The sequence below is a fragment of the Mytilus galloprovincialis genome, chromosome 7, assembly GCF_965363235.1.
Source record: "Mytilus galloprovincialis chromosome 7, xbMytGall1.hap1.1, whole genome shotgun sequence".
Taxonomy (NCBI): domain Eukaryota; kingdom Metazoa; phylum Mollusca; class Bivalvia; order Mytilida; family Mytilidae; genus Mytilus; species Mytilus galloprovincialis.
The window spans coordinates 82,164,038-82,184,742 of NC_134844.1; the positions used below are offsets into that span (position 1 = coordinate 82,164,038).

Here is a 20,705-nt window from a genome sequence, read left to right on the forward strand (position 1 = left end):
CCCAGTAGCAGAATTTGGGGTCCTATTAATAGTATACTTTTGTGGAAACTAGGTCATTACCTGGGATTACCCTTATATACTTACTATGAAAGTTGAGGAAAAACAAAGGGGTACTTTTAACATGTAAAATATAAACCCAATGGAGATTTATAGTTAAATTAAATGATATACATATAAATATGTATTTATCTTAAAAATAATTATTTACGACGACACACAAATGCAGAAAAAAATTGTTTTTTTTAAATTTCCGATGGCGTGTTCAACCCTTACTCAATAGTGTGTAATATATCTATTTAATGTTTCTACAATTCTTTTGCAGGTTCCGAGGTTTATCTTATGTAAGGTGTCAATTCTAGATATCTGTTCGGGGGTTAATCTTACCATTTGGGGTCAGTCAAGGTCGTTATAAACTTCATTTTGTACCTGTTTGGATGTATTTTGTCGCCTAACAAAAAAAGCTTAGTCGACAAAGGTAATTGTTCTCCTATATTACCAATTAATATACATTGCGGATGCCAAAAAAAAAATCCGCACTCAAAAAAACATATCAAGTCTTCGTTCAATACTACAACTTGAGCGTTAATGTTGGGGATAGGTAGGCAATAAATAAGACGGTTATATATGTTTATTGGACTAGATAAACATGTATGTGTTTCATCTTTTTCAAGTCGAAACACTCACGTCAACTATTTTTAAGATATCATATGATGAGACGGGTACGATTATAACCATAACTTTAAGAAGAAATTTATTTCCATGGTAAAGTAATAATCCCGACCAGTTCTCTGTCTGTCTGTTTTGTTAGTGTGATTAAGAGTCAATTGTCATTCGTGTGCGTTCAAATATCTTTACAAGCAATGCGTAAAATGATGTAGAAATGAAGTGGTTGTTTGATAACATATAACAACTTCATTTCTAAAGAAATATGAAAAAACAATATGAATATCATCGTTTTTCAAAACTGTTAGACTTGCATTTAATCTAAAATAGGATTCACAAACACCCCTGTACATTTAAAAAAAAATGCGTTAAGAATATTTAAACGAAGTTCTTGGTGATAAACATGGAAATTATTTAAATTTAATTTAAAAGAAATGGTGAAGCTATCATGTTATATTTGTGTAGACTATCGATAAGTAGAAACTCATTCATCGCATCAACTATTAGGATAAAGAAAAGAACATGACCTTGAGGAAAACAGAAACTTTATCAAAATTTAAGGATAATTTTAAAAGAAGTTTAGAGTATAGTATAAAAAGGTCCATAGTTACAATGCATTCGGTCTAAGAATACTTAATATCATATTATTTATACGCAATTAGATGTTCAGCAACTTCTGTTCTTTTTTAAATTTATTTCAAATAAATATTGTATGAGAATCTTTTTGTTGTTTTGGATGTCCCCGTGAAGATTCTGAGCATTTCGTCTTTAAATGTCCTTTATATATAAATTCACGTCGTCACATTCTCAGAAATAATCTTAGTTGGTTACCAGATGATCTTGTGTTGGCTCTAGAGAACCATAGCATCTGGTAGTATAAATCTGATAAATGAGCAACATGAAAAACTATGTACAAATGTTTTTGAGTATATTAAAAATAGAAAACGGTCCCAAGTTTAATCATGTGTATAATCTGCATGAAGTCATCCATACGCACTCATTCATGCAGATTTTTGATTTTTTTCTGTTAAGGTGGTACCCAACACTTTCACTAAAATTAATTTGATTCGTTTAATTTTCATAAAATTTTGACAAAAGTATTTACTTTGAACATTGAACAAAAATTATAAGAATTTCAAAAAATTTTAACCAACCAATTTATCAGAAAAATTACACTGGTTACATAGCAGTTTGATAAACACTAATTTTGATCAACGCGAAGCCTAATATTCCATTAATAACACAACGTAATTAAAACGTTCAGCTGATTTTGCAGAGTTATCTCCCTGTAGTGTTAGGTACCACCTTAATTAGTCTCTTTAATTCCAGATGTTTGATTACATACAGTATAATAATAAATTGGATATTTGCATCCTATGAAATTTCATTGACTAATATTATTAGTTACATTTTGTCCTAGTGACCTACTGCAATTATATGGGGTCAGTAAATTCAATATCGGGTGAGAGCTAAGCATTATGAGTAGTTGTCATACTTTGACGATATTTTTATACTTTTCAGTGTTGGTGCTTTGGAATCTGTGGTCTCTTCTTGCTGAATATCCTCTCACATCTTTTGATTGTGTGCATGAAATCTAATTAAAAAAATTGGTTGTAATTAATACACAGATGCAAGTAAAATATGTAATTTAACGACAGAACTTAGCCTTGAATGTTCCAGGGCTTGGGGTGATGGGACATTACAGATAGGCAATCTTTGGGGAAGGACATTAAATTGAACACGATTCATTTGTTTAATTTTATTAATTCTCTAAAAATCATAAACATACATTATATGTAAATAAACTCATTATAGATTCCAGGATTAAATTTTGTATTTACACCAGACGCGTGTTTCGTCTACACAAGACTCATCAGTGATGCTCGAATCCAAAAAAGTTTAAATAAATTTAAATGTCTTTTAACTTGGATTATTGGATGGTATATATTTTTTTTTTATTTTGCGAAAACTAGTTCACTTGATAGAAAATCTATCGTACTTAAAAAAAATAATAATTAACAAAACTGGTAAGCTTTTCATATCCCGATGTTTTATTTTGTTATTACTGTTTGTATCGAATGTCATATACACCATTGTTTTAACGTCTCTGGAGCTGTTGGTTTATTTACATAATGTCATTGTTTCTGATGTTCAAGTCATATCAAGTTTTCCCTAAGGAAGACTGCTCAGTTGGCTAGTTTGATTTTCAAAATGTTCTGTCAGTAAACCATATAGTTCTATTAATTATTAATTGCAATTTTTACTTTGTCATTGACAAATGACATGTTCTATCTAATGAATTCATGAATTATTTTCATGAATGGTAAGGATAGGATGTCATTTCCTTTAAGAGTGGGATTGCTGTTAATAGCAAGTATATATTATTTTTACGAAATTAGTCTGAGTTTTCAAAATATATGATTTGCTATTTGAGCTATTCATGAAAATCTCTTTGATATACCTCTATATCTTTTTTAGTCATATAGAAGTAAAAAAAAAAAACAGGAATTCAACAATCATCTGTTCTAATAAAAGTTATAATTGGTAACGAATGAGCGGGCATCTAAGACTGTTCAATTCCTGGACGAGTCGATACGATGACCCCTTCTCAAATTTTGAATTAATACAATGTATCATTAACATTTAACTTTCCTTTCCTCAGCAAACATCATGTTGTATGCTAAATTTATGTACATTATATATATATATATATTTAAACAAGAAAGTCAACTACATTACATGGCTATGTATTTCTTTGTTTTACAGATATGCAACAGTGTATATTGGTGTATTTGTGCTGCTTAATCATATCATTATTCGGAATAACCTCATCTTTTTATATACGTCCAATGATGACTACAGAAGACGACATAGATTTAGACCTTAGATTAATATTGAAAGGTAAGCTCAGTCGATTTATTCCTTGCAATGGTTTTCCTTGAATCAAAATATTCTGCATTATATAATATAAGTATATAATTTTGTCATTGTACTGTCTGATACCCTAAGTATAACGCTGAAAACAATCTTATGTCAAATTGCGTTTTGAATGGAGTTATCTTAGCAAACCGTTTTACAGATGCTATCGGATATGTTCCGTATGTCGTAACTACAATACCCTTCCCTTTTGATGAATGTGACCTACCGAATTAGACTATTTACCGAATTTGTAATAACATAAGCCACACGACGGATGCCACATTGGGAGCAGGATCTGCTTACCTTTCCATATTATCTGAGATCAACCTCAGTTTTTGGAGGGGTTCGTGTTGCTTAGTCTTTAGTTTTTGCATGTGAATAATCCGACAAAATTAAATCCGCATGCATGTGACCTTCAATATAAACTGTTAGCTGAAGAGAGGTTTCGCATCGATTCAGCTATTAAAAGGAATATTGAATTTTAAACTAGAGTGAATCACTCGGTTGAATGATTCGATCCACAAATAGATCATTTTTACACAGGTGAAAACCATGTTTAACAGATTTTTTAACCAACAATATTAAAAACAGTCTCAGAGAATAATTGCACGTGGTCTAATTATAAAAATATTTATGTTAATATCGGATTAAATGACTGTCAGCAGTCTTCGAAGATTTTCTCAATGGTTAATTTGAAATGTCGAGACAAAAACACACACGAAATGTTGTTACATATTGTATAATTAAGCCTTTTCATTGTTAATTGTTTTTTTAGGCTTTTTGAAATTTTGATATACGTTTTAGTATGTTATAAAAAAGACTTTTAGTAAAATCGGTGGACATGAATTTGACATCCAAAACCACTTTGAAGTGTCAATATATATAATCATTTCCACATGATATGTAGATTGTAGACATACCAGAAGGATACAAAATATTATAAAGTCAGACTTTCATCATATAACGAAAAATTTTCGACATACTAAAGATATAGGAAGTGTCTATGATTTGAACATTATAACGAACATGTTCACGTCATATAATCACTATTTCCAACGACATTTCTTTTTTGCGTTATCAGTAAAGCTAAAAATCTTAATCGGAACTAAAGTTGAAAATAAACTCATCATAGATACCAGGATTAAAATTTGCATGAAACTAATTGATGTGCACACAACACGTGTCTAGGCAATAATGTTTATCATGAACAATTCAGACGAACACGTTTTAAAACCAGACATATAAATACCACTGGCATATAAAGTCAAAACCAGTTATATCATTATTGTTAACTAAAGATAAATAGTGTTCGTTATAGTGACAACCTAAGTTATAACTTATAGATTGAATATCATTCAAATGTCTCATATCAATCATGCAAGTGCTAGAACACTAGATACATACTTAGTCAACAGGCAGGAGTTCTGTACTGTCTTCTAATATTATTAATTGGAAATCGTTCGTTTAGGACTGTCGACAAGCTAACAAGTTCAGAGTGTATGATATTTAGTGAAAATTAACAATTCAGTTGCATTTGGAAACGTTCCCAAAATAAACAATCAGTAAAGAATTTGATTAATGATATATCAAATGTAATTGTTATCTGAATAAACAAAAAACTCGTTCTTTTTTCCGTTGAAGGGAAAACATAAAAATATAGTATGTGGTGATTTTTTGTGAATAGAATATTTGTATAGACTTCATATAAATAGATAGGATAAACTTTATTTTGGTGTGATAGTGTAAATGGTTCATCATTAAAGTCAAATGAGAGTCATAAACATACGACTTTACATTTTCATGTTCTCAAATAATTGATTGAACAAAATCTAGCAGGTGAAATATATCAGCATTTAAAAGGTGCATGGAAGGAACCTTTAACTTATTAATAAGAAAAAAGGCGTAAGAAGATCAATACAATCCGAATGTTAGTAGCAAAGGGTAAAATGACAAAAATACCGAACTCAGAGGATAATACAAAGAGGAAAGTCCGTAATATATGGCAAAATCAGAAGCTCAAACTCATCAAACGAATGGATAACAACTGTCATTTTCCTGACTTGGTACAGGAGTTTTCTTACGTAGAAAATTGCGGATTAAACCTGGTTTTTAACTAGCTACACCTCTAACTTGTATGACATTCGTATTAAATTCCATTATATTTACAACCATGTGTGAAAATAACAAACAGAAATAATACATGTAGAGGTAAAAATGTCAGAAATTAGGGTCTACAACAGTCATAGTCACAGACGAGAAGTATACTTAATCTAGTTGTTCAACACACAGTTTATTATTTTTATTATATTAGCACCAAACTATGTATCAACTACATTGAGAAAGAATTCAAAAATTGTTCTCAAATGTAAATAATTTTGAATTGTAGTAAGATCTTTGAAAATTGTTTCTATCGATGTTGATGTTATTGCTACATACTATTTTCTTTAACTTTGAACTGCTTATCATAAAAACGATAAGACCAACAGTTTACGACGGTAAGCTATAACGGATTCGTTTTCAAGTCAGAGCAAATGTTGCTTAATTTTTTTTATAAGATCATGTAAATAATCATCTAGCAGGCTGGTTTCCAAGTCTAGAAATCTATATTTCTTTATATATGTGCACTGCTCCTTATTTAAAGTTTCATATGTTCTTAGCAATTTGTTAATAAAGGTGACAAAATGCTATATAAAAACCACTATATTGAACAAAAATGTCTCTGTAGGCTTTAATATATATTTCTTTAATTTACATTAAACCGTATTCAGTGATACATTTTGCTGTAGGCCTGAACAAAACTGAAATTGAAACTTTCAATTGTCTGATATAAAGTATATATAAGCAATCATGTGTAAATGAAAGGATAACATCACTCCAATATTATAAGGATAACCAATATTAGTCAGCAAGTTTGGTTTGATCTTCACAGTGTTTTACCTTATCAAAGTGTCTATTTTTTTTCAATAGTACATAACCAGCATTTTGTGCTGACTTGTATTTGTGGAATAAGCTATGCTTTTGACGTCTAGGGCGTATGTAAAAGATTTGGGCAATTTCTCCTGTTAAGTGTAAAAAAGAAACTGTAAACTAATGTCCTTCTTTTTAAATATAAATTATTATATTTTTATTATTGATGTTTTAGTCAAATAGTACATTCAATGCCAAACATATCAAAATAGCACTTTGGTTTTATGGTTGCATGAATAATTGTCGAAAAGACTTTGTAGGCTTTTTGACATCCAAATTCCACAAAATATATTCAACCTAGAAATTAACCCTGTGAAATTCAAATTCTAAAGCTATTTGCCTCAATACTTACTTTTCCATCACGCATGGTATAAGACAATACATTATTATCAATATCGAAAAATTATAATGTATATTTGTTATTTGATGCATCACACGCGAATTTCAAGTATTTATAAATATACTCGTATGATAAATTTCAATCAATAACAGAACAGATAAATTACTGTAGCAGTTGATTTAACTTGTCCATATTAATTCTACAGAAATCAATTGTGTTAAACTTACAATGAAATCGTTTTAGAAAAGCTTCATCAGCATGCAAGTAAGATTCCTATATTTGTATGTTTGAAACAATTCAAACTTTGGTGTGGTTTTCTGATTCATTTTTGTTCAGTAGTACTCAAATTAATTCCTGATCAAATTTCATGTTCAACCGTTTAATTCTTCAATGTTTTCCCAATTCGATGGTACACATTGTTAACATATCTTTATGAGAGAAACCCGTTTGCGCCAAAAATGCGGTTTTTTTTTTTTGGCTCCACAATTTTCTTCTCTAATGCTACGTTTGAGCTACTTGTTTTAAAATTGCAAAGTATAATTTGCGCCAAAAAATAAAATATACGATTGCGTGAATTAATAGGAAAATGAATTCTCTCTTCCTTCATTTTAATTCATTTAAAAAAATAGTTTTAAAAAAAAATTATCATCAGTTGGACAACATTTACATTAAAAGCTGGAATTTGTAACTTATTGCACACACAACGGCTGAGTTTTCCTTCATATTTTGATACTTTTGAACGGCAAATATCTTTATTGTATAGTGCATTAAGGGCACATTTTAAACATTTAGAATGGAATACGTAGTATTTACATTGTGTGCATTGCAGATAAGATATACCCTTGAAACTTCATGAATTATCAGAATGATATTGCTTTCAAGCGGAGACTTGAAAATATGAGTTTGTTACCTTGTGGAAAAAAGGAGAGAACAGTCCTGTCTTTGCTGAAGATGCATATTTTTTAATGCATTGAATACTACATGTAGAATTAAACCATCTAACGATATCATTTTGGGAAAAAATAAACATTTTACTGCGAAAGTGTCAAAGGGGATACCAAGTTTCTCAGCTTAAATTTATTTAAATAATAATGAATTACATAGCATGTATCGTGTTAGCAATTGAAATAAGTTGTGCGATATTTCTTTAAAAATAACGATCTTTCAAAAAAAAATATATCAAGCACATTAATGGTACCAATTTTCCTGCACCAGATACGCATTTCGACAAAACATGTCTCATCAGTGATGCTCGTGGCCAAAATATTTGAAATCAAAGGTTATATAAAAGATGAAGAGCTATAATCCAAAAGGTTCAAAAAGTATAGCCAAATCCGTGAAAGGAATCAGAGCTTTGCATGAGGGAGGTACATTCCTTAATTTATGATAATTTCTAACATTTTGTAACAGCAAATTTTAATAATACAAAAAAAAATCCGTATTTCCAGATATTGCACCAAAAAAATTGAAAGGGTGAAAAGTTAAAGTGCATTTCATGTGCAATGTTTTATATTCCTTTTTTATGTTTCGTATTATAGACTAGGATGTTTGATCGTCGGCTTAATCGAACTTTAGCCGTCTAATTACCGTTATTTTAACTAACAAAATGAACTATCTTTAAAGATAAGATTTCGTTAAAACGAACTTATTTTTGCATTTTAGAACTAGTGTGTATTTGAAACAGTTTTTTTACTGAATTTTTCAGTGGAAGAGTGCATTTCGCTTCTTTAATAATAGACTTAGGGTTTTCCTGTGCAGAATCGCACTTTACGACCAAACTCAGTAAAGACTTCCCGTTATCTTGAAGATATTTTTTCATTGTGACTGAAATAAACTGTGTAAAAGGCGAGTAATTGCTATTTGTACAAGTTTTCATAAGTAGACAATCTGTTGGATTTGTTTTGGCGCGGAAATTCTGTGGACAGAAATGAGAAGAGATATGTGCTTAGAATATGTTTGTAAACATAATTCAATTTAATATCGAATTCTGTGAAAACGGTTTGATTTCATTTAAATAAAAGATATGTTTGGATAATAACACGATGTTGACTGCTGTATTATAGGCATTTTTGCCTATTATGTCTGTTTGTTTTGTTCACTCATAGTTGTCAATATAATGGAATTTGATGCGACTGGCATACAAGTGAAAGGTTTAGCTAGCTATAAAACAAGGTTCAATCCACCATTTTCTACATAAGATACTGCCTGTACCAAGTCAGGAATATTACAGTTGTTATCCATTCGTTTGATGTGTTTTAGCTTTTCATTTTGCCATTGACTTTCCGTTTTGAATTTTCCTCGGAGTTCAGTATGTTTGAGATTTTAATTTCTACCCCTGCTTTATCATTTTGTTTTATACAATTTTGCCATGTGTGAAAATACGTTGTTTACTGGTATCACAAAAATAAATGCAGTTCCTTTTAAAATAATTAAAAATATCTAATCTGTTGATATGTTTTACAAAATGAATTGTGTAAACTGTTATGATGTATCGGAATATAAGGTACATCGTTTCTGCTTTTTTTGGGCTTTAAGAAAATTATAAAAGTAAACATATAGTTTGAAAATAAAATCTTTATCATAAAAACATGTATATTTTGCGCAATGTAAATGATGAACATGCAATATGGACCTATAATATTATTGTAAGTAAAAAAAAAGATACAAAAAAAATATTTAAAGATACAAGATTATTGTTTTGTACGCCAGACGCGTTTCGTCTACAAAAGACTCATACGTGTCATTAAAATCAGAAACGTTTGAAGAGCCAAAATAGACCTGGGAGGACATGTTTCGAATTTTCTTTGGAGTTCAGTATTTTTGGGATTTTACTTTTTTTCTAACTCAATTTTATTGTTTAATGGATGCCTTTAAGATTGAATCGTATTTTTTATCTCCTAACTTTCTCAGCTATGAAGAGTTTAAGGACACCAACTAAAGTCAATATAATCATCACAAGGTTGTCCGACAGGTTCATCTGGTCTTGGTCTCATTTCAAGATTAAGTGATCAACATTAATACATCGTGGTTAGGTACTTTTCTCAAATACCATACACAACAGGTAAATTATATTTGATGTTTATTTGTTTATATCCAAACTTAATGCCGGGAAATTTATAAAACCTGCAGTGACATTTATAGCAAAGTTTGGATCATTACTCAAAACGATTTCAACTATAAACAGAATGAAATGGAAGGTTCTTTATAACCCATTTTCAGTCTAAACACTATAGCTAAGTATGGTAAAGTATTTTATTACTTGCTATTTTAATCTTCCAATAAAAACCTGTCTTCACTAGGATTAATAACCAATCCTCATATTAACGTTACAGACCCTCGTTTAACAAACCTCCTTGAATTGACATCTAAACTAAATTAAAGCCCTCTAGACAATTGTAAACTGACGCTGCAAATAACATAATGTTGACAAAACACGTTTTAAAAGAAATTAGTATTAATATGTTAGAATGATAAATGATTCATTCATATCAAGCTGTAGCATTCAACTATCAGTATGGGTTGTATGTAAAAAAAAAGTATAGTATGAATATGTAGAAAAACACAAAGGCTAGTATCAAACTATAGCAAATAACAAAGTCTAGTAGTTTGAAGCAATAGCAAAACACAAAGACTAATATTAAGCTGTAGCAATAAATAATATGTAAGAATTGTATGTGACATAAAGGCTAGAATTAAGCTGTATCGATAGATAATAAGTAAGGGTTGTATGTGACATAAAGGCTAGTATTAAGCTGTATCAATAGATAATAAGTAAATGTGTATGTAACACAAAGGCTAGTATTAAGCTGTATCAATAGATAATAAGTAAATGTGTATGTAACACAAAGGCTAGTATTACGCTGTAGCAATAGATAATAAGTAAATGTGTATGTAACACAAAGGCTAGTATTACGCTGTATCAATAGATGATAAGTAAGGGTTGAATGTAACATAAAGGCTAGTATTAAGCTGTATCAATAGATAATAAGTAAATGTGTATGTAACACAAAGACTAGTATTAAGCTGTATCAATAGATAATAAGTAAGGGTTGAATGTAACATAAAGTCTAGTATTAAGCTGTAGCAATAGATAATAAGTAAGGATTGTAAGTAACACAAAGTCTAGTATTAAGCGACATCACTCGATAATAAGTAAAGGTTGTATGTAACACAAATGGTAGTATTAAGCTGTAGCAATAGATAATAAGTAAATAAAGGCAACAGTAGAATACCGCTGTTCAAAATTCATAAATCGATAGAGAAAAAAACAAATCTGAGTTACAAACTAAAACTGAGGGAAACGTATCAAATATAAGAGAACTACGATACAACAGAGACACAACACCGAAACGTAACAAACACAGAAACGAACTATAATATAACAATGTCCATTTTCGTGACTTGGTACAGGGCATTTTATTAAAAAATAGTGGGTTCAACCTGGTTTTATGGCATGCCAAACTTCCCACTTTAATGGCAGTGTTAATTAAAACATTAAAATGACAACATTACACGACAGGGTTACAATAAATGAACAGATAAATGGGAGCAAATATAGGAAAGAGAAACAAACGAATAATAGCCATCAAATAGTAACTTAAGGTAAGGGGTGTATGTAACACAAGGTATAGTATGAAGTTGTAACAAAAACACAAAGGCTAGTATGAATCTGTAGCAATAGATAATAAGTAAGAGTTGTAAGTAACACATAGGCTAGTATGAAGCTGTATCAATAGTTAATAAGTAAGGGTTGTATGTAACACAAAGGCTAGTATGAAGCTGTAGCAATAGGTAATACGTAAATACAAAGTTGAAGTATGGGTTGTATGTATAACACATATGCTAGTATGAAGCTGTAGCACTCAATAATAAGTAAGGGTTGTATGTAACACAAGGGCTAGTATGAAGCTGTTTCATTAATAATGGTTAAAGGTTGTCGGTAACTTCGTTAAAAAGTAAGGGTTGAATGTAATACACAGTCTTGTATGAAGCTGTATCATTCAATAATTGGTAGTGTTGTATTCTTTACGCAGTCTAGTATAAAGTTGTAAAATTCGTTAACTAGTAACGGTTATATCTAAAATAGTCTGATATGAAGATGCAGCATTTGCCAATAAGTAAGGATTGTATGTAACACGTCTTCTTGTATGAAGCTGTAGAATTCGAAGTATCAGTTGTATGTAACATCTGATATGAAGCTGTATCATTCAATATTAAGTTTGGGTTTTATTTAAAACAAAGCATGTCATGAAGTTTATGTCCGTGTTGCTTAGTCTTTAGGTTTCTATATTGTATCTTGTGAACTTTCATATGTCTGTTTGTTTTTTCATTCATTTTTAGCTATGGCCTTGTCAGTTTATATTGATTCTATGAGTTTTACCGTCCCTCAGTTATCGTTCGACCCTCTTTTGATAATTTGATGATAAGTAACGGTTGTATATAAAACGCATTCTGGTATAACGCTGTAGCATTCGATGATAATTAGGGTTGTATGTTACACGCTTTATAGTATGACGTTGTAGCATTCGATAATAAGTAAAGATTTTTTTAAAACACATAGTATAGAACGAATCTGCAGCATTCTATACTAGTTAAGAATTAAAGCTACCGGTAAATCGGTAAAATGATTGTTTGAGTAACCGATTAAGCAAAAATAATTTGAAAACACTCATAATAAGTTAGTATTGTATGTAAAATACAGTCTGGTATACAACTGTAACATTCGGATATAAGTTAGTGTTGTATGTAAAATACAGTCTGGTAAACAACTGTTACATTCGAATATAAGTTAGTGTTTTATATATAATACAGTCTGGTATACAACTGTAACATTCAAATATAAGTTAGTGTTGTATATAAAATACAATCTGATATACAACTGTAACATTCGAATATACGTTAGTGTTGTATGTAAAATACAGTCTGGTATACAACTGTAACATTCGAATATTAGTTAGTGTTGTATGTAAAATACATTTTGGTATACAACTGTAACATTCGAATATAAGTTAGTGTTGTGTGTAAAATACAGTCTGGTATACAACTGTAACACTCGATTGTAAGTTAGTGTTTTATATTGAATACAGTCTGATATAAAACTGTGGCATTGATAATAAGTAAGGTCTTTATGGTACACAAAGTCTAATATGAAGCTGTGTCAACAAATAATACGTAAGTGCTGTATGTAACAAATATTTTGGTATAAAGGTGTAGCATAAGATTATATTAATTAATGTAGAACCGCGGATAAATAAGCACTTTGTGATTGGTTTATCACCGTCAAGTGATGATCCCCTATTGATCCGTAGGAGATTGGAAAATTTAGTCAAGGGTTCGCGACATCACACCTACTTGTTAATGTAGACGTCATCTATTGAAGTTGCTGTGCTTAATTGTTATTTTTCTACAAAACGCAGCGGAAAAGATCCAGTGAGCAATAAATGTTTTAAACGGTTAATTATGCTCCTCAGTACGAGAATAAATAGATATAAAAAAACACAACATACAGTTGTATAATTTATTAGTTAGTTGGCATTGTTAATGAGATGTTGATTTTAAAAAAATGCAGAATTAGACAACATGATGTTGACGAACTAGTGCAAGTGCAATAACATGCAGCAAAAAAGGATTAAGAGATATATTTTATATAATATTATAATTCTCTGTCGAAAAATTCTTCGCCTAGATTTAGTAAAGAAATTTATATGGTCAATATCATGCAACGATTAAAAGTGTCATATTTTCATTTATTTATTTACTTAAATTCTTTTTGTGAATAAATCACACAATGATATACACATAATTGTCAACGATTCAAAAGTTTGTGCTTACATTATACACAAATGGACAATATGAATAATAATACAATATTGGACAGTACAACAGACCAAATAAACCACTACAATTCTTAACTTGTGAGATAAGACGTACTAACAAAGACAACACATTAAACATGGTCCCGATCGCCCGACTGGGTATCACTGTCAGCACAACTAACAAAGACAACACATAAAACATGGTCCCGATCGCCTGACTGGGTATCACTGTCAGACAACTAACAAAGACAACACATAAAACATGGTCCCGATCGACTGACTTTGTGTCCGTTTAAAACTGGTTTTTACATTTACTTTATACGTTGTTCTGTTGCACACCATTGTACCACGTTAGGAAAGGATAAGCGCTCAAGAACATGTTTAAAACGCAACATTCATTCTGCACCTGTCCCAGTCACATGCGCTCAATTCTCGTTGGTTGCTGTCTGTCATATTTGTTTTTCGCTGATTGTTTCGTCATAAATCGTTTAAATTGATTAACTTGTTGTAATGTCGGAGCCTTTTATACCTGTTATTTAAGACTGATTTACTGTTGATCACATCTACGTCATTTAGACTCTGGTGTATAATTGTCTCGTTGTACGAGCGTACAACATGTGCCTATGCACATTACTTTATTAAGTAACCTAAGGTAGCTGGCAACAACTTGAGAGAAAAGAATATTAGAAAAAAAACTCTTCACAGGTTTCAAGATATCTCCTCGGAAACTTTAATAGAAATCGCCAGTATTTGTGAGAGACTAATAAGTGTTTTAGTTCTTCAGAATTTAGGAAAAACAACCATTATGATTGAAATACTTAGTGTATGACACCAGAAGCCATTGATATTAAAGGATGTTAGAACTTTCAGATTATTAAATCTTTTATTTTTCTATTTTTCATTCTATTTACAAAACAACTACAACAGACGGTAGGATGAAAAGTACTGTCTATTATACATGGTCTTTAATTGAACCATTATATTTACAGATGAGAACTTGATAACGGCTGTTATTTAACTTTTGAAAGTATTCAAGTCTACGAAATCTTTAATCCTGTACAAGTAGTTCTTTTTATAAATGCTAGGTTAGGCTTTTTAAAGTCGGCTGCATTAGACATTATAACATAAAGGTAATTATTTATTGAAACTCTGCGATTAAGTGAAAACTTTTCCTGACCAGATTTTTTTTTCATTGTGCATGTGTTTCTAACTGTCTATGCTTCATTAATTAAAGGCAAGTTAACAGTTTTTCGCAAGTGTTATAACAGCATTGTAGATTTTAGTGTATAAACAAACTAGTCTTATATATTAAAGTGTTAACAACACGATTCATAAACAACCTATTCAGAAACATAAAATCACTACAATTCTGATGATTTCTGATAAAATATAGATTGCTACTACATGTACTAGAGGCAATGACATTTTGTTGACACACCATGATAAAGTGGACATTATATAAAGATATGTTACCAATTATTGACTGTTTAATTGTAGTTTCGGATAAAAATATGAACAAAATGATTTTGAAAGCCAGATTTTCTTGCAATGTATATATAGTGCAAAGTTACGTTTTAGGGGTAATCCTAAACTCTCTTACTCATCTCTCAATAGTTAGTTATAAGAAGTCCACAAGGTATGAACTCCTTTGTCCTTAGTGCAAAATATTTGACAAGTTTCATCCTTTACTAATCACTCTGCAGACAATCATCGTTTCTAAATGGATTGGATGATGATATTAATATTTTTAAGTGTTCTATTATTAAGCTGAAAGCAATTATATTTTGAATTTAACAATTCTAATTGAGAAATTTCAGTTCGGACATCCCAAGTCTCATGAATAAATACAGTAAGTCATGAACAAGTAATCTTTGCAAATTTTTTTATGAATTAAGATACATCTATTACAAACCAGTGTGAGATCCTTGAGGCTATTGACGATCCTTTTCTTTACATATGTCAATTGCGATGTCGTGAATTATTTATTCCTACTCGTGAAAAGTTTCGTCCCAACTGGATATTCAGTATTAAAAGTTTTAATGATGCTAAGACTTTTCAAATATATTTAATTACAATCTGTATTGTCATATGTCAGTTTTTGTCACAGTAAAATGGGGTTAAATTTTTTTACCAACATAAAATATCCGAAGTCGAAATGTTGATTTAAAAGAGGAAAGCAAGATTTGAAATAACACAATTGGCAATTGTCAGCGAACTTTATTGTCTTTCATCGTAGAAAACAGCTCATCATACCTCGTCAACTGATTATGTCAGCCTGCTTTAACATGAGTATTATATGTGACTTCTCTCCGTATATTAACGGTCATGTTGCTTATAGAGCCCGTAAATAAAGAACAATGTTTACGAATTACTTTGAACAAAGTAATTCTGATTGAGGTTAACGACATAAAAATACAGTAATATCTTTGAATATGATCTTCATCAAATTTTTATTTTTATAAATAAAAAAAAATAAAAAAATATATGAATATTTATGCAATTATGAACACTTATGGTAGCTGAGTGTCCTGCAATGCAGAATGTCGTGCTTTTTCATGCTGTTTATGACGTCTTTACACTTAATCCATTGGATGAGTTTTTTTTTATTGCTATTTGCTTTTAGATAACATGAGCTGTCAGTAACTGCGAGTGCTCTAAGATCTGTAGTTAGTGTCTTTTTTGTTGATAGGAATGAGGTATGGATACCACCCTCACTGCTGGTGATCCGATGGATCAATCTGTTGTAGATTTGTCACTGGTTTAGACGTCCTTATAAGTATAATTATTTCTGTGACTGTATCTTGCATTAATCTGTTGGATCCTTTACTATAGATAATTCAGTTGATCTGTAACAATACCATCTTCATGCCTTATATATCATGTACTATATAACAACGCTGGATTAAAATTAACGAGGAAAGGTACCACCGAGCACCAAAAGCTTTATTATTGTGAAGCCAAGGTGGTCGAGTGGTCGAGCGCGCCGGATTCAGTACATGCGATTTGGTGTTACGATATTTCAGTAGCATGAGTTCCAATCCCGGCGAGGGAAGAACAAAAAATTTGCGAAAGCAAATTTACAGATCTAACATTGTTGGGTTGATTTTTAGACGAGTTGTATATACATAATGTACATAGCCATGTATCACCATCACTGCTGGTGATCCGATGGATAAATCTGTTGTAGAGTTGTCACTGGCTCAGACGTACTTTAATATAAATATAATTATTTTCTGTGACTGTATCTGACATTAATTTGTAGGATCCTTTAGGGAAAACGGTAGTACTACATTTTCCCAGTATTAGGTTTGCCTTTTGTGTACCCAAAGCAGGTGAAGGAAGTCAAATTAGTAGCGCCGTTTATATACGGAGAGAAGTATATATATAAGAGACATTTATCGTCGAAATCCGGATCTGGTGTACTAAAAAAATATTGACACCGTATGTTTGTGGCATAACATCGTGGCCACAAGTTAATTGTTTTCTGTTTATTATTAAATTTATATTAAGATCCATTTTGTTACATCTTGTGATCTATTCTATTTGGCAATTGCCAATGGCAGTCAGCAGGGTTAAAGAACATCAGTTGTTCGACCTGTTAGTCAAATGCGTTTTGTTTAAAAATACTTTTTTTCACTTTTTTGGTCTTTTGGAAAATGTTGTTTGTGCTGTTTTTAGACCCTTCTTAAACGAAATTTGTTTAACATGCACACGTATAAAAATTGCGGTTTTTATCCAACGCAATCATAGGTTTGAACGTAGTTTTCAATTTAGACTCGTTTATATTTTTTCGTTTTGGCTTGTATCATATTTTCCCTCCGGTTTATATGATCCTTTCATCCTATATTGACTCTTAAAATTTAAGAGTCTATCTTAAAATGAGGGTACTTTTTCTAAAAATGGGGGTACTTTTTATATGGCCTTCCAAATACCGTTTCGATCCCTAACATCACTGAAGAGAAATTTATTGTCGAAATCCGGATCTGGTGTACTAAAAAAATATTGACACCGTATGTTTGTGGCATAACATCGTGGCCACAAGTTAATTATTTTCTGTTTATTATTAAATTTATATTAAGATCCATTTTGTTACATCTTGTGATCAATTTTATTTGGCAATCGCAATGGCAGTCAGCAGGGTTAAAGAACATCAGTTGTTCGACCCGTTAGTCAAATGCGTTTTGTTTAAATATACTTTTTCATTTTTTCGGTCTTTTGGAAAATGTTGTTTGTGCTGTTTTTAGACCCTTCTACAACGAAATTTGTTTAATATGCACACGTATAAAAATTTCGGTTTTTATCCAACGCAATCATAGGTTTGAACGTAGTTTTCAATTTAGACTCGTTTATATTTTTTCGTTTTGGCTTGTATCATATTTTCCCTCCGGTTTATATGATCCGTTCATCCTATATTGACTCTTAAAATTTAAGAGTCTATCTTAAAATGAGGGTACTTTTTCTAAAAATGGGGGTACTTTTTATATGGCCTTCCAAATACCGTTTCGATCCCTAACATCACTGAAGAGACATTTATTGTCGAAATCCGGATCTGGTGTACTAAAAAAATATTGACACCGTATGTTTGTGGCATAACATCGTGGCCACAAGTTAATTGTTTTCTGTTTAGTATTAAATTTATATTAAGATCCATTTTGTTACATCTTGTGATCAATTTTATTTGGCAATCGCAATGGCAGTCAGCAGGGTTAAAGAACATCAGTTGTTCGACCCGTTAGTCAAATGCGTTTTGTTTAAATATACTTTTTCACTTTTTTGGTCTTTTGGAAAATGTTGTTTGTGCTGTTTTTAGACCCTTCTACAACGAAATTTGTTTAACATGCACACGTATAAAAATTGCGGTTTTTATCCAACGCAATCATAGGTTTGAACGTAGTTTTCAATTTAGACTCGTTGATATTTTTTCGTTTTGGCTTGTATCATATTTTCCCTCCGGTTTATATGATCCGTTCATCCTATATTGACTCTTAAAATTTAAGAGTCTATCTTAAAATGAGGGTACTTTTTCTAAAAATGAGGGTACTTTTTATATGGCCTTCCAAATACCGTTTCGATCCCTAACATCACTGAAGAGACATTTATTGTCGAAATCCGGATCTGGTGTACTAAAAAAATATTGACACCGTATGTTTGTGGCATAACCTCGTGGCCACAAGTTAATTGTTTTCTGTTTAGTATTAAATGTATATTAAGATCCATTTTGTTACATCTTGTGATCAATTGCAATCGCCAATGGCAGTCAGCAGGGTTAAAGAACATCAGTTAGTCAAATGCGTTTTGTTTAAATATACTTTTTCACTTTTTTAGTCTTTTGCTAAATGTTGTATGTGCTGTTTTTAGACCGTTCTACAACGAAATTTGTTTTACATGCACACGTATAAAAATTTCGGTTTTTATCCAACGCAATCATAGGTTTGAACGTAGTTTTCAATTTAGACTCGTTTATATATTTATATATATTTAAGGATTGAATGCTTCTTTTTGTAACTTTATTGGGGTGTAAAAGCGTTGACCGAAGTACATTTTGTATGAAGCGCGGAAGCGCTTCATACTAAAAATGTGCGCACGGTCAACGCTTTTACAACCCTATGAAGTTATAAAAAGAAGCATTCAATACTTATAATTACATTTTTTAGGTATGATCATGAAAACACGAATTTTATAATGGTTTTATTTAATTCACCTGTGCACTTTTTTGTGGGACCACGTGTTATCATGAATGAAAAGTTTTATTGAGTGATGCACTTGCTCTAGGAATAACACGTGATGTGCAGTTAGCCATTCAGAATAAAGTATTATGATGAAACATGCACTTAATATAATTATATATATATATATATATGTCTTGCGCGCCGTCTACAGTGCAGGCGATTCGGTGTCACGATATCTTAGTAGCATGGGTACGAAAAAAAGTACGATCATAAAAATACTGAACTTAGAGGAAAATCAATTCGGAAAGTCCATAATCACATGGCAAAATCAAATAACAAAACGCATCAAAAACGAATGGACAAGAACTGTCATATTCCTGACTTGGTACAGGCATTTTCAAATGTAGAAAATGGTGGATTAAACCTGGTTTTATAGCGCTAACCCTCTCACTTTGATGACAGTCTCGTCAAATTCCGTTATATTTACATAGATGCCGTAAACTAAATAGACACAATGAATAAAATAGTCAAAATATGGGTACATCAGTCATCATCGTATAACAATTTTAAAAGGGACATTGTCGAATCCCGACGAGGGAAGAACAAAAAAATTGCTAAAGAAAATATGCCGATCTAACATTGTTGGGTTGATGTTTAGACGTGTTGTATGTATATATATAAATATACCATGCCAGGTCTGGTCTGTGTTTTTCATATATTTCTCATTGATCTGATGATATAAGATTTGGAAGCTAGTGTATTTGTTGTGCTGTTATAATACTCATAATACGTCTCCTTTTTTTCTTCAGTTTTATTTTTTGTTTAATTGTTAGAACTCCTCACCAACAGCTCTAACCCCCAGCAACATATTTCACAAGAGTGCATACGCTTGAATGTCCTTTTGTTTTTACTAATAATTGATATCATGTTGATAGTCGTTAATATAAAGCTTGACTACAACTATCACATTAACATGGTCAAAGAAAATGAGGTCAATGTATTATAAACCAAACAAGAAATACATTATCTTACAATCATGCAATACACTGAAAATAGTTCACCTATTGCTTATAGTTTCTGAGAAACAGACTTTATAACCAAGAAAACTAAACATTGATCAACGAACCATTACAATGAGGACAAGGTCGGATGAACCATGCAAAGCAGACATGTACAGCTTACAATTCTTACATACAACACATATACATTTTAGTTGACCTATTGCTTATAGTTTAAAAAAAACAGACCAAAACCCAAAATTTAATGCTGGGCAATGAAACTGAAAATGAGGTCAAGCCAAATAAAACCTGCGAGACTGACATATACATCACA

At 31.1% G+C, this 20,705-nt stretch overlaps 1 long non-coding RNA gene across 1 annotated transcript in view; it reads left to right on the plus strand.

The window, feature by feature from the left end:
• Positions 1-20,705, plus strand: part of LOC143083797 (uncharacterized) — a 50,616-nt gene that overhangs the window by 15,816 nt on the left and 14,095 nt on the right. Inside the window, exon 2 of the long non-coding RNA XR_012980882.1 lies at positions 3,430-3,564. This is a non-coding gene — a long non-coding RNA (uncharacterized LOC143083797). The remainder of the gene's footprint in view (positions 1-3,429; positions 3,565-20,705) is intronic.